Source organism: Salvelinus sp. IW2-2015, unplaced genomic scaffold, assembly GCF_002910315.2.
Source record: "Salvelinus sp. IW2-2015 unplaced genomic scaffold, ASM291031v2 Un_scaffold1378, whole genome shotgun sequence".
In the NCBI taxonomy this organism is placed as follows: Eukaryota; Metazoa; Chordata; class Actinopteri; order Salmoniformes; family Salmonidae; genus Salvelinus; species Salvelinus sp. IW2-2015.
Window position 1 is genome coordinate 330,540 of NW_019942868.1, and position 15,872 is coordinate 346,411.

The 15,872-nt window shown below is 41.6% G+C and overlaps 1 long non-coding RNA gene across 1 annotated transcript; it reads left to right on the forward strand.

The window, feature by feature from the left end:
- Positions 1 to 2,499: 2,499 nt before the first annotated feature.
- On the forward strand, positions 2,500 to 14,518 carry LOC112070609 (uncharacterized). Its single transcript, XR_002893933.2, has 3 exons — positions 2,500 to 2,573; positions 8,655 to 8,762; positions 14,423 to 14,518. It is a non-coding gene; the product is annotated as an uncharacterized lncRNA (long non-coding RNA).
- Positions 14,519 to 15,872: the final 1,354 nt, after the last annotated feature.

The following is a 15,872-nucleotide window of genomic DNA, read 5'->3' on the forward strand; positions in this document are numbered from 1 at the left end:
AGAATCAAACCAGGGTCTGTAGTGATATCTCTAGCACTGAGATGCAGTGCCGTAGACCGCTGCGCCACTTGGGAGCCTCAATTAGAAGCAATACAGAAGACAGCACTATTAAGATATTATATTAACTTGTCCGATGGTTGTTTTTCATGATTGGGTTTTGTATTTTGGGATTTTCTTTGGTGTATTTCCTATGCTACTACCCTTCCATTTAGTTGAATTGTTGTAGAATTGTGATATGCACTGCTCCGTTGGAAAAGAGACCTTGATCTCCTTTGACACTACATTCTGCCAGTGACAGATGTACATAGTGACAACAACAACAACGACTGACATTGAAACGTCACATACAATAGAATCCAACATTAGAATCCATTTTTATTATTGTTGTGACAAAGTGTTGTTTGAAAAAGACATGTCTGACGTTGTACTGGCTATAGTTCACAGAGTTTAAACTTCTTGTCATGGTCCTTGGTCCATTTGATGGGTACATTGAACTGTGCTTTGTCATTAAAGTGTTTTACTAAATATTTAATGTCAAGCATTAGTAATCTAAAAATACAGATGTTGTTTACATTGTTGTGGAAATTCATAGTTGGCTAGCTAGCAAGCAAGGGATAAGAACGTTGCCAGCCAGTATGGCAATAGAACATTTAGAATGAATGTCTGGGTCACGTCAGAGACAATACAGTAGACGGTTTGTGTTCAAAGTGATTGATGAGGTATTTTATGTGTCACGTGGTTATGCCCATTTATGTACATCCGGTCCTGACTTTCTCACGCTATCGAKTGAGTGCTTATGTAACCTGATAGTGCATCTGTTTAGGGTAAAGCATGTGTTTGCATTAAAGCTAAGTGACCTTGTTGAACTGTGGAATGTGTTTGAACATTTGAAAGAGCAGGGCAATGTTGTAGTGAGCTTATGTCTCTGCTGTTTAGTGATATTGTATATGAAACAGTATTTTCCGGTGGGGTGGGGGGGTAGGTATTGGTCAGTATAAGTAAAGAGCTGTGAACACTACGAGCGACAAGAAACCTTGAGAGATAAACCACAGAAGACTCTAAAGAAGAAATAAATAAAATATTTCTCCTAGACTAATTGTCGGTGTATTGTGTCCTTCGTGTCATGATCACAATGACAAAACCATCGAAGCCATTCTTTGTGAGGCCCCTGATTGTTTTAATGGCGTGGGGGATATGACTGACGGACATATGGGTTACATTTTCCAACCSGATGATTYAACGGTGAAGATTTTCACAAACGGCTGCCTCAACACSCCTTTTCAACCAAAAACAGGGTGTTTTTCTCCTGCGTTGCGGATGAGAGAATGGCTTAAGATACGACTTGCTCTATGTCAGATCGGACAGGCCCTCAGGGGAACATCCCTGCCTGGGTATGCATTGGARGAGGAAGTCTGAGGTCGAGATGATTTGAAAGCCATAAGAATCTCTTCAGTAGCATATAGTCCGGACTCCAAMGTGACAATTTTAGGTTGTGCTGAATTCAATAGTTGAAATGCCACCRAATCAGTTMGTTCGTATGTATTTTCAAAAGCCTGCACAGAGGTCAAYTATTTTGTGCCTGTCTTTAGCTTTAGGTGGGGAGATTRCGTTAAAGTCCTTGAAATGATGAAACGTGGAAACTCTTTTCCAAAATCGTGAACATTTGCRTCGATGGGCGCTTCTGTCTTCAAGACAGAACATGGGTCTAACGGYAAGAAGGTTGATATATCATGGAAAAGAAAASATACGAAACCTGGAAGGCGCTGGAGATCAAGGGGGGAAGAGAGTGTCTGAACCGGCCACATATTGATGATGGGGATTTAGAGACGGATGGTGGTGTTGGTTTACAATAGATTATTTACAATAGATAAAGGCCTTTTTCTCTAAGAAAATKAATTACTTATAAAACATGTATATGTAGGATTKTTCAAYAATAACGTGTAATATGTATGCATTTAGGTACTAAAGATTTTAAAAGTGTAATTTACATTGAAGGAAATATCAGGCCATCTCTGTGACTCTCTCTCCTCTGTGAGTGTGTGTGTGTGTGTGTGTGTGGTTGTGTGTGTGTGTGTTGTGTGTGTGTGTGTGTGTGTGTGTGGTGTGTGTGTGTGTGGTGTGTTGTGTGTGTGTGTGTGTGTGTGTGTGGTGTGTGTGTGTGTGTGTGTTGTGTGTGGTGTGTGTGTGTGTGTGTGTGGGTGTGGTGTGTGTGTGTTGTGTGGAAGGTCTTTGAAACCTGTCTGAAAACAGTAGGGTGTTGTGGCGGCCAAGGACCTATGACCTCTGAACCTCCAAAATACTTCTCAGCATACAAAATGGGTGGTCATAAATACATTTAAAAAAATTAAGTAAATAAATGCCAGAATGGGTTCTCAGAATGTGTCATGGTGTGGTTGTCGCAATCAATCAATCAGGCCATTCACTTAAACAAAGAGGATACCTGTCCCTGCACCCCTATAAGCAGAGAGTCCTTACATTTTCTCATTTAGGACACAGTAGCTTTGTAGTTCTGAAGACCGAACAGCTAAAAGATAATCAGGGAATCCTTTATCCCCTCATGGAGAATTTTGACGGTGAGTTAAATTACAATATAATGAATGCTTTTTATATCTAAATATGCCTGTTTATAAATATGAATATATTGTATATTATAAAAGGAATGTTTTTTAATTCGGTATTATATAACCATATATATTTATTATTGAATGAGAGGAGTGGTTATTAATACATGTTTTTTTTATTTGTTAAACGAATGGACTAGGGTCTACGTTGGGGTTTATCCCCAAAATGTTTTGGATAAAACCTAGGGTCTATGTCGGGGTTTATCCCAAAATGTTTAGGATAAAACCTAGGTCTACGTCGGGGTTTATCCCCAAAATGTTTAGGAAAACCTAGGGTCTACGTCAGGGTTTATCCCCAAAATGTTAGGATAAAACCTAGGGTCTACGTCGGGGTTTATCCCACAAAATGTTTTGGATAAAACCTAGGGTCTACGTCAGGGTTTATCCCCAAAATGTTTAGGATAAAACCTAGGGCTACGTCGGGGTTATCCCCAAAATGTTTAGGATAAAACATATTACAGGCGGTTAAATAGCAATCACTAACTCAGAGAGGCTATTGCCAACACTGAGACCCAATCACAGGAACTTTAATAAATGGGTCACTAGTCACTTTAACCAATGTCCCTTTAAATAATGCCACTTTAATAATGGTTACATATCTTACATTAAGCATATCACATGTATATACTGTATTTTATACCATCTATTGCACATGCCTATGCCGCTCGCCACCGATCATCCATATATCTATATGTACATATTCTCATTCAGCCTTTAGATTTGTTTGTGTGTTATGTAGTTTGTGGGGAATTGTTAGATTACCTGTTAGATTTGTGTGAGCAGGTAGTTTTGGGGAATTAGTAGATAATACTTGTTAGATATTACTACACTGTCGGAACTATAAGCTATAAAATAAACATCATCTAACACTGTGTATGTGACCGTTAAAACTTTAATTTGCAGGTGTCTTGAACACACGCATAGCAAAGACATACTCAGGAGTGGGCCAATGGCACCACCTAATGCATATATGTCAGAGTCAAGGCCCGCGGGCCACATCCGGCCCGCGAGAAGGTTTTTACGGCCCCTGGGATGATCTTGATTTATTATTAGAACCGGCCCGCAGACCGCAGCAAGCCGGCAGCCCGCAGATTCTTTACACGCACCAATACTACATTTCCCACAATGCAACGGTGACGCACCGAGCAGTAGGCTGCTTCATTTCAATATTTATTGACACGCAGTCGTCAGCATCCCAGTAAAATTAACTTTCAGATACCCACAAAAATGGCAAAACGGAAGGTGGACACTGAGAACCGGGGGTTTCAAACAAGGTGGGAGCGGAGTATATGTTCACGGAGGTAGCTGGAAAACCTGTGTGTCTTCTGTGTGGAGAAAGTGTGGCGTACTGAAAGAGTATATATCTGAGACGACATTATGAAACGAAACACGCGAGCAAAAACAAGAATATGGACATGGAACAAAGGCTCAAAAGGCAGAGGAATTAAAACGAGGCCTCAAATCTCGACAGGCTCTGTTCAAAAAAGCCAAATCCAAGGCCAGGCTGCTGTAAATTGCTATTATTGTTTTTTTCTTTGAGTAAATTTAGCCCACTTTTGCTAAAATAGAAAATATAGGCTACTGATGGTGCCTTGAATACCGGTTTCTTTCATTTAATGTTCATGTTATGGGGATTTTTATATAAAGGAAATTTGTCTTTTGTGTCTGTTGAAAATTAAAGATTACGACAGAGCCATAAGAAAATATTGCTTTATTTATCTGATCATATTGGAATTATTTGTTAGGTTTTCAGTAGGTTCAATTAGGTTCACTAGACTATATGCGTCATTTAAAAAATTTCAATGAACATTCGAACAGTCCGGCCCTCGGTCTGTAGCTAAATTTTTTTATTGGCCCTCCGTCCATTTGACTTTGACACCCCTGACCTAATGGATCAATGGCACCACCTAGTGATGTTCAGTTACATAACCAAACATAACATGACTTTTTCATTTTAGATTTTTTTATTTTTTAAAACCTTTATTTAACTAGGCAAGTCAGTTGGAACAAATTCTATTTTTCAATGATGGCCTAGGAACAGTGGGTTAACTGCCTTCACGGGCAGAACGACAGATTTGTACCTTGTCAGCTCGGGGATTTGAACTTGCTACCCTGCTTGCTAGCCTACCCTGCCGCCCATGCTTGCTGAATGTAGCTAAAATGTTAGCATAATAATAGCATAGATAAATATATTTTATCATATTTACCACCTGCACCCCCATTCAATTCAAATGACTTTATTGACATGGCAAGTTCATTATTACTTACATTGTCAAAGATATAATCGAAAAAATAAATCAATTATATATGTAATATATAACAAAATATATATATATATTTATATATAAATAAATGGTGGGACCAACAGCACAATAATAATAGTAGTAGTGGACATGGGATTACCATTAACAACAACTACAACAACAATATTAATCAGACAACAATACATTAAAGCAATGGTAGTAGACCAGTCTCAACATGACTGAGAAGACACATGACCTGGTATTGAACAAAACAAAACAAGATGGGAAATATTATCAACATTACTTCGCACTTTTCACTGGCTGTCCCTCAGGTTGTGGCAGAGGACACATATTTGGCTGCCAAAACTGCACATTTTGGCTTTTCACCAATAAATATTTGATTTTTTCTTCATCTTTTATAGTTTCAAATTCTTTGTATTGAATTATATATTTGGGAAAGAAATATTCTCTTAGGTCTGAGTATTTGTCACAGTGTAATAGGAAATGTAGCTCTGTCTCTACCCTCTCCCTGGAGCGAGTGAACACAGCCGTCCTCTCTGGGCAGCCAGGTTTATCTGTGACGACCGGTCTCTATAGCCAGACTGTGCTCACTGAGTCTGTATCTAGTCAATGTTTTCCTCAGTTTTCTATCAGTCACAGTGGTCAGATAGTCTGCACCATGTACTGTCTGTTTAGAGCCAAATAGCATTGAAGTTTACTTAGATTTTTTTGTGGTGTCTTTCCAATAGGTGAATATTTTTTCTTTTTGTTTTGTGATGATTTGGTTGGGCCAGATTTTCTGAGGGCTGTCCTGAGGCTCTATGGGTGGTTTGGGTTGGTGAACTGAGCCTCAGAACCAGCTGGCTGAGGGGACTCTTCCCTGGTTTCATCTCTTGACATTGTAGAGCTGTGGATGGAATGTTTTGGGTCATTGTTTTTAGATGGTTGTAAAATTTGATGGCTCTTTTTCCTATTCGAATGAGGAGGTTTATTGGCCCAATTCTGCTCTACGTGCGTTATTTTGAGTTTTTCTTTGTACTTGCAATACAGTCTTGCAAACTCTGCATGCAATATTTCAATTGGATGTTGTCCCATTTAGTAAATTCATTATTAGAGAGTGGACCCCATACTTTCGCCATATAGGCAATTGGTTCTATAACTGATTGAAACATTTTGAGACAGATTCTAATTGGAATTTCGATTTTGATGTTCCTTTTAATGGCATAGAATGCTCTTCTTGCTTTGTCTCTCAGCTCATTCACAGCCATGTGAAAGCTACCTGTGTTGCTGATTTAGATCCTAGATATGTGTCGTTTTTGGTGTGTTCTAATAGAACTGTGTCCAAATATAATTTATATTTGTCACCCTTATTTCAGGACCTTTTTTGGAATATCATTATATTAGTTTTTTTTAGGTTAACCTTTTGTCAATATGGGGGCGCCATTTCGACTTTGTAAAAATTCGTTCCCAAATTAAACTGCCTCGTACTCAATTCTTGCTCGTACAATATGCATATTATTATTACTATTGGATAGGAAACACTCTCTAGTTTCTAAAACCGTTTGAATTATATCTGTGAGTAAAACAGAACTAATTTTGAAGCAAACTTCCTGTCAGGAACTGAAAAATCTCAATTCGAGGTCTCTGTTCCAGGATCAGTTTATAAATTATCATGTATTCTATGGGGCGAGATGCACTGCATGCGCCTTCCCCTAGATGTCAGCAAGTAGTGAGAATTGGAATGGTGTTGCTAGGCAGATCTGAGGCCATATAAAGTCTCATGGAACCGGACGTGCACTCTTTTCAATGTTCGTCATGGCGCAATGGAGGACCTCACAATGGCATTCTGAAAAGCTCTCGTTATAGGCCTTAGATATATCCGGCTCTGATTTTATTTGATATAGGTGTTAAAGACATAATGTAGTTATTTTAAACCGAGTTATATCAGTTTATATCAGTATATTGCGATTTTCGGTATTTCATTTGCTGTACGCTGTGTATTTTTCATAAATGTTTTATGATGAGTATTTAGGTATTTCACGTTGGTCTCTGTAGTTATTCTAGCCGCTTTGGTGAGATTTTGTGATGGTGGCTGCAATGTCAAACTATGATTTATACCTGAAATATGCACATTTTTCGAACAAAACATATGCTATACAATAAATATGTTATCAGACTGTCATCTGATGAAGTTGTTTCTTGGTTAGTGACTATTTATATCTTTATTTGGTCAAAGTTGYGATAGYTACCTATGCAGTAAGAAAATGGTGGAGAAAAAAAAGTTGAGTCTTTTGCTATCGTGGTTAGCTAATAGAAATACATATTGTGTCTTCCCTGTAAAACATTTTAAAAATCAGAAATGATGGCTGGATTCACAAGATGTGTATCTTTCATCTGGTGTCTTGGACTTGTGATTTCATGATATTTAGATGCTAGTATTTACTTGTGGCGCTATGCTAGGCTATGCTAGTCAGCTTTTTTACTGATGAGGGTGCTCCCGAATCCGGGATGAGTAGCAAGTAGAAGTTAACGGTCAGAGTCCAGGTCTGACAGAGCCTGTGAAGACGATATAGGTGCTGCTGTAACCCCTCTTTAGTGGGAGACAGCAGCACCAGGTCATCTGCGTACAGCAGACACTTGACTTCAGTGTTGTGTAGGGTGATACCAGGTGCTGCCGATTCTTCTAATGTTTTTGCCAATTCATTAATGTAGATGTTAAATAATGTTGGACTTATTGGGCAGCCCTGTTTCACTCCCCGCCCCTGAGAGAAGAAGTCTGTTTGCTTGTTGCCAATTGTAACCGCACATTTGTTTTTAGTGTACATTGATTTAATAAAATCATATGTTTTAACTCCAATACCACTTTCTATTAGTTTATAAAAAAGACCTTYGTGCCAAATTGAATCAAATGCTTTCTTGAAATTCTCTCTCTATCTCTCGCTCTCTCTTTCTCTCTCTCATGTGGTTTCTTCAAATATTTAACAATTATTATATATATGGTTTTGCAGATATATTAAAACTGGAAGACATTACATTTTCAGGTAATTCAAATTATGTTGCTTTTATATAAAATGTATGTATTTTTAAGTAAAAATGTATATATTTTGTATAAATATATTTTAATATTATTTCAAACGTCTATAGGATACCCTACATTTACCCAGCTGTTACCTGCAATAATTGATTTGGGTCATCAACCATCAGAAGTTATAATTATAGAAGATGATGATTTTGAGGAACAACCAAACGTCGGTGTATTTTTACTCAGTCCTACGCTCTCAAGATATTTTAGATGTGAGACAAAAAAATAAAATACATAATAATCTTTATACATTAAGCATTAAACAAAGTGTGTACAGTATTTTATAAAGTTAATCTTGTGTTTATAGCTGACAGCCCCCATACAAGAATACTCATTGTATTGTGGGCTCTGCAAATTAATGACTTGAGGGTAATGAAAACGACGATATTCTACCGTTCTGTACGGCCGGCTTTGACAAAACTCAAAACACCCCAAGAATCGAAGATTTGTCATACATATACACACCTCCAAGCAGCCCCAGCCATTCGTTGAATATTCCTGCGCCTACACCATATCCTGCAAGGCTCCACAGAACTGTAGTTAAAATACACAGAACTGCATCACCTCTGCCAGAGAAGGCCGACTGGTCTGAAAACGATTGGATTCAATAGCATGCTCTCTATGGATATGGTATGATCAGTTTTTATCACAGTTATAATTTTGTTAAAAGAATATGTTAATACAATTTCAAATAATGTTTTTTTTCAGACTCCAACAATACCTATACGAATCATGCAGAGCCTATACATCAAGAGGACATCGGGATAGGAAACACATCGAGGATTCCTCAGAAAAACAGCCATCAAACAACCAAAGGTAATTTAACTAAAACCAAGGCCTAACACATCCTGTGGCGGACTGCAATAGCATCAAATAGTCCCCGCGATATGCAACTGTTCAGGGAAGTCAGGAACCAATACACACAGTCAGTCAGCAAAGCAAAGGCTAGCTTTTTCAAACAGAAATTTGCATAACTCCAAAAAGTTTTGGGACACTGTAAAGTCCATGGAGAACAAGAGCACCTCCTCCCAGCTGCCCACTGTACTGAGGCTAGGTAACACGGTCACCACCGATAAATCCATGATAATCGAACATTTCAATAAACATTTCTCTACGGCTGGCCATGCTTTCCTCCTGGGTACCCCAACCCCGGTCAACAGCTCCGCACCCCCCGCAGCTACTTGCTCGAGCCTCCACAGCTTCTCCTTCACCCGAATCCAGATAGCAGATGCTCTGAAAGAGCTGCAAAACCTGGACCCGTACAAATCAGCTGGGCTAGACAATCTGGACCCTCTCTTTCTAAAATGATCCGCCGCCATTGTTGCAACCCCTATTACCAGTCTGTTCAACCTCTCTTTCGTATCGTCCGAGATCCCTAAAGATTGGAAAGCTGCCGTGGTCATCCCCCTCTTCAAAGGGAGTGACACTCTAGACCCAAACTGTTTTAGACCTATATCCATCCTGCCCTGCCTTTCTAAAGTCTTTGAAAGCCAAGTTAATAAACAGATCACTGACCATTTTGAGTCCCACTGTTGTGACGTTGTATTAGTTACTACCCACCAGCAAGTAGGATCACCCTAGATATGACATTAGAGACAATGCCATGATAGTCATTTAGCCAAGACCTTGGACATATATAGAACATAATCCAAATTAGATGATTAAGGTGTGGTAGACACATTTTGTATACTTTTATGTTTTTATTCCAATTATTCGTGAAAATCCTCCAGTAACAATCGAACCAATTGGACATGGGCATAGTCATGGTTCATGACCTCTGCTAGCTTTCCTACAGACAGGATAGTTTTGTTCAGGAGAGTAGCGTGTGTGTTGACCACCAGAATAGTGTCCTGGAGAGACTTTCCCACATGTTGCAACCTGAGGGCCTGTGCCTTCATCTGCTGCTATATAAGTGGCATCTCTTCAGTAATCTCATTCCTCTTGACTGTGGCTAGACTGACTGCGTTGACGGCAGTGGTGCCTAGTGCAAATAGTGACCCTACGGCTGCCCCTATCGATAGTAGCGCCCCGACTAATCGTTTCTTTCGCCTGGGCTCGGCTAGTTCTGACTGGGTTACTGTGAACTTTTGGATTTGGGCCAACGTATGGGCAGTGTCTAGCTGGGCATGCTTAATTGCCTGGCTGGTCCAGTCAGCCCCGGCCCAACTCAAATGCGCCGCAATGTGTTGGCGGTACACATTCTCTGCATCTAGGCGGACATACACCCTCTGCGTGTGTACTCTGCAGTTAGTTATGAGGAGTCCTGGGCCGTTGCGGAGAACGATTCACGTAGGGGGTCCGTTCGTGATTACGTCTGCTGGGTTGGTTTTGACCAGGGCGCAGAGTGTCAGGATCAGCCAAAGGAACTCCATCCTACAGAAACGCATAATCAGAGATTGATGGATTATTTAAGTTATTTGTTTTTGTAAGCAAAAAGTTTTTGACAACTATTTTTCTGGTTTTCTTTATTTGAAACAGTACAGCGTAGGACAATATCAGTAGTGACAACAGATGTATAATCTGGTAGCTGGGAAGAGAATAAAATATGTTAGGTGCAACGTACTGATCTCCTGGAAGGGATCAGCTGAGGGTACTTAAGAATTGTCTTAGTACCTCTGACTTTGCTAGGTTTTTATCTATTCGGTGCTGGCTAGCACCCCTTCTATTCCCATGGGGGGTGTTACAACTTGATTTGGTTCCGGTGGACCCACTTTAATGTGGCTTGGTCGACCTTTGCTGATTCTGATCTGGGAAGCTAGAGGTGATAGCTTCACCACAGTCTTGTGTGCCCCGTCAAGTGGTGTAGGAACTTTGTGTATACACCAAACCCCGCGGGTTTGTAGTACCACACCTTATCCCCAACCTCTTGTCACCTCTGCACTCTTTCCAACTGTCCTTGAGCATATGCAAAGGTAGTCTGGAGATAGTTCCGCAAGTCGGTCACGTATTGATGAGCCATGTAGGCGGTGGCTGCGGCGACATCTCCCGGTTGGTACAGGAGATGCAGTGGAAGTGTCATTTGCCGGCCCGTCTCATCTCTCGATGGATATTTTCCTGTAAACCTGTTGCTGTGGCTCTGATCGCCATCAGTACCAATGGGAGTTTGAGGTCCCAATCTTTGTGGTTGGTTGCCACATATTTCCTCAAGATTTGATGATTGTTTGGTTGCTCCTTTCTACCTGCCCGAGCTCCTAGGGTGGTATGCCATGTGGAGTTTAGCTTTGACTCCCAGAAGCCTCCACAGTTCGGTCATTACAGCTGCCGAAAAGTGGGTTCCTCTGTCGCTGTCCACGGTTTCTCCTGGCAGGCCGAAACGACTGAAAACGTGGTTTAGCAAAAGAACGGCCGTGGTTTCCGCTGTGTCATTGGTCGCCRGCAGGCACTCCACCCACTTTGTGAATKCGCAAGTCACTGTGAGGAGATACTTGTTGCCTCTGGCCGACCTGGCAACTGGGCCGACCCAGTCGATCTGGATCGAGCTCCAGGGGTAAGACACACCCTTGCGTTGCAGGGGTGCTCTGTGAAGTAGCTTGGAGGGTTGAAACTGGCAGCAAACTAGACACCCCCTGATGTATTGTGCCACGTCTCGTTCCATGTGAGGCCAGTAGGCCACCTGTCGCAATGTTTCACATGTAGCCTTGAGCCCCCTATGGCCTCCACAYGGCTCGTTGTGGGCATGGGCTATCATTATCTCCCTCTGTGTTTTAGGAACCACCCACCTTCGAGCGGTGTCGGTTTCTGAAACATACACCAGTAGGTTATCTACAAGAGTGAGGTGCTGTTTAGTTRCGTACAGCGAACGCAAGTCGTGTGAACCTGCCAAAGCCAGTTCGGACACTGGGTGGTTGACAGGATCCGACAGGAACGCCATCAAAGTGGCGAGGGACTCATCTTGGTGTTGCATTGCTACCAGGTCGCCATTCAGGAATGAATGCGTTAGCAACACATTATGTTCGTGCGACGACGTTTTCCCTGGTGCTACATGGCTATGCGTTACCGCAGACACCATAGCTTCCTCAGTGTTTTTTTTGTCTCGAGCATCAAACACCCAAGGGGTGCCGTGAATTGCACCGGATTTCGCCATGCTGTTGGCGTAGTTTTCGATGAATTGATGGGAGTAATTACATACTCCCAAGAAGCTGCGCACCTCGTGAAGGTTCGTAGGTGTTTTGATGTTGCGGACAGCTTGGATTCTGTTAGACTRTGACAGGATGCCCTCGGCACCCACCAGAAGCCMAACGTAGTTTACCTTGGTCCTGCACCATTGTCCTTTCATGATGGCCAACTTAGACCCTGCAGTCCTGAGTTGGGTGAGAACGTGGTCCATTTCATTGAGGTGATGTGACCAAGTCTCACTTGGTCACATCAAGTCTCACTTCTCATGAGAACGTCGTCCACGTAGATTATCGTCCCCCTAGAGGCTGCGTCTGGCATTGCCTTGTGCAGGAAGATGTTGAACTCTGAGGGGGAGTTCGCATACCCGAATGGGCAACGATTGAACGTGAAGAGCTTGTTCGAGAAAGAGAAAGCCAACTTGGTGTTGGTCACGAGGGTCGACTGTCATGATCCAGGAACCATTAGCCACGTCGACGGTGGAGAAGTACTTGGCGTTTGCCACCTTTGGCAACTCTTGGTCTAGCTGTGTCATTGGCCAACAAGACAACGGAACCAGTTTGTTGAGTTGTCTATAGTCAACGGTAAGACGCCATTTACTCGTTGGTTTTAGAACGGGCCACACGGGAGCGCTGTACGTACTGTTACATTCCCTGGTTATCTGTTTAGCTAATAAGGAATYGATAATCTCTTGTACCGCTGCGTATKCTGCGAGCGGGATTTTGTATTGTCTAACAAACGTAGGAGTTGCTCCGGGTGGCGTAGGAATACGCACCACATGGATACCCGTAACCCMGCAATCCAGTGAGTCTGTTGACCAGATCTCACTGTGTTTGTTAATTTGCATTTTATTGCATGACATAAGTATTTGATCACCTACCAACCAGTAGGTAGGTGCAAAATCGTCAGTGTATCAAATACTTGTTCTCCCCACTGTATATCAACGATGTCGCTCTTGCTGYGGGTGATTCCCTGATCCACCTCTACGCAGACGACACCATTCTGTGTACATCTGGCCCTTCTTTGGTTAACTAACCTCCAAACGAGCTTCGATGCCATACAACACTCCTTCCGTGGCCTCTAACTGCTCTTAAACGCTAGCAAAACCAAATGCATGCTTTTCAACCGTTCGCTGCCCGCACCCGCCTGCCCGACTAGCATCACTACTCTGGATGGTTCTGACCTAGAATACGTGGACAACTACAAATACCTAGGTGTCTGGCTAGACTGTAACCTCTCCTTCCAGACTCATATCAAACATCTCCAATCCAAAATAAAACCTAGAATCGGCTTTCTATTTTGCAACAAAACCTCCTCCATCACGCCGCCAAACTTACCCTAGTAAAACTGACTATCCTACCGATCCTCGACTTCGCATGTCATCTACAAAATAGCTTCAAATACTCTACTCAGCAAATTGGATGTTAGTCTATCACAGTGCCATCCGTTTTGTTACCAAAGCGCCTTATACCCACCACTGCAACCTGTATGCTCTAGTCAGCTGGCCCTCGCTACATATTCATCGCCAAACCCACTGGCTCCAGGTCATCTATAATTCTATGCTAGGTAAAGCTCCGCCTTATCTCAGCTCACTGGTACGATAACAACACGTAGCACGCGCTCCAGCAGGTTATCTCACTGGTCATCCCCAAAGCCAACACCTACTTTGGCCGCCTTTCCTTCCAGTTCTCTGCTGCCAGTGACTGGAACGAATTGCAAAAATACGCTGAAGCTGGAGACTTACATTTCCCTCACTAACTTAAACATCAGCTATCTGAGCAGCTAACCGATCGCCTGCCACTGTACATAGTCCATCTGTAAATAGCCCACCCAATCTACATACCTCATCCCCATATGTTTTTATTACTTTTTGCTCTTTTGCACAACCAGTATCACTACGTACACCCATCATCTGCTCATCATCATCATCTGCTCATCTATCACTCCAGTGTTAATCTTGCAAAATTGTAATTACTTTGCTACTATGGCCTATTTATTGCCTTACCTCCTCACACCATTTGCACACACAGTATATAGCTTATCTTTTTTTCTACTTGTGACTATTGTACGCTTGTTTATTCCATGTGACTCTGTGTGTGTTTCTGTCGCACGCTTTGCTTTACTCTGCCAGGTCGCAGTTTGTAAATGAGAACTTGTTCTCAACTAGCTTACCTGGTTACGTAAAGGTAAAAATATATATTTTTAAATAAATAAAAAACAGTGATAAACAGAAACAGGGAGTCAGGTGTTGTGTTATTATATTTTTGTACTGTTTAAAAAACAATTTTATTAATATTATTGGTTATTTAATATAATATATATTTTATTTTTTATACGCTATTTGGTATATCTTCTTCTTTCAGACTCCTCCCAGGCCTATACAAACATAGAAGACCCAATACACCAAGAGGAAGAGCAGGAAGAGGACGCTGATGACATACAGAGTAAAACATCTGTCACACCCTGACCTTAGATAACCTTTTAGAACTGGGGGAAAAAATCAAATGATTTGATGATTTGATAGCTTTCAATGTTGTGTTTTCGTAGCAGGAGGAGGAGCGACATGTACGATGACAATCCTCACATGGTGTTAAGTGTAAGGGCTGCATCGGACATTTTTCATCCTGACATACTGAACAGTTCTAATGACCGGACCATGCATGCAACACATGGTATTTACATTTACAGGCTTATATCGCAGAATTTTTAAAACACCTACTGTACATCCGTTGTATAAGTATATAAACAAAAAATATGATACATGTTACAATTTATTGATGGTTCAAACAAATAAACTAAAATCTTAGACAAGGATGTTTCTAGTTCTTCAGAATCATCCACAAGACGTGATACCAGTAGCGACCATTGTAGACTCCCCCGTATGTCTTATATGACTCATGATTTGTTCAATTTTTAACACACGCTCTGCATTGACCCCTGTATTGTGGGTTGTGTAGAGCGATACATTGTTCACTTTATATTTAATAATTTGGTGCATAACATTTGTAAATTCTCTCAAATATTTTTTATTGATTTATTCTCTCTAACATCGTATGCATATAGTTACCCATTGCTTTATATCTAAATAAATAAAAATATATTGTTACTATTGTTTTCTAGGGTTTATTGAGCCAGAAAGTCACCACATCAGCAACCAAAGCTTTCTTGTATTAGTTGTCGTCCACCAGTGCTTGCCTAATTTCTTTGAGTTTCTCATAGATGGCACAAGACCCATAAACTCCAGGGCTCTAACCATTAATGGTATAAAACGGCCCGAGCCCACAGTCTTTTCACCAGTTCCTCAAAGTGGTTGAAGAAGAAGTACTTGGGTGTGTTACTCGGAGCGAACACAGGGGAAGCCAAGAGCGGACTCAGATGCGGAAGCAGGGATGAATGAACCAAAACGTTTATTGTACACAGAGAGATATGGAGTGCAGAACCGGGGTAGCTCAGATGAGTTGCAGAAAAACCAGAAGTGTGGAGTGAGGTTGGAGTTGACTGAGTTGAACAGGGTAAACAGGTCCTGAGGGGAATCCAAGGTGGTGGTGGTGGTGAGTGAAGTCCAGAGCAAGGTGGTTGGTGGTGAGATGTGGTACAGGAGACAGGAGCCAGAGAGGTAACTGCAACGAGAGGACAAAACGGTGTAAGGCAGGGAAACAAGCACAGCAGGGCAACAGGATCATGAGAACTGACAAAAGGCTAGCATAACAATGAGCAGAGATTACGATCTGGCAGAGTGGAGGTGGCAGGAATGAGTATATGTAGAGGTCATACCCACAGACAGAGAGAGACAGAGAGACAGAGAGACAGAGA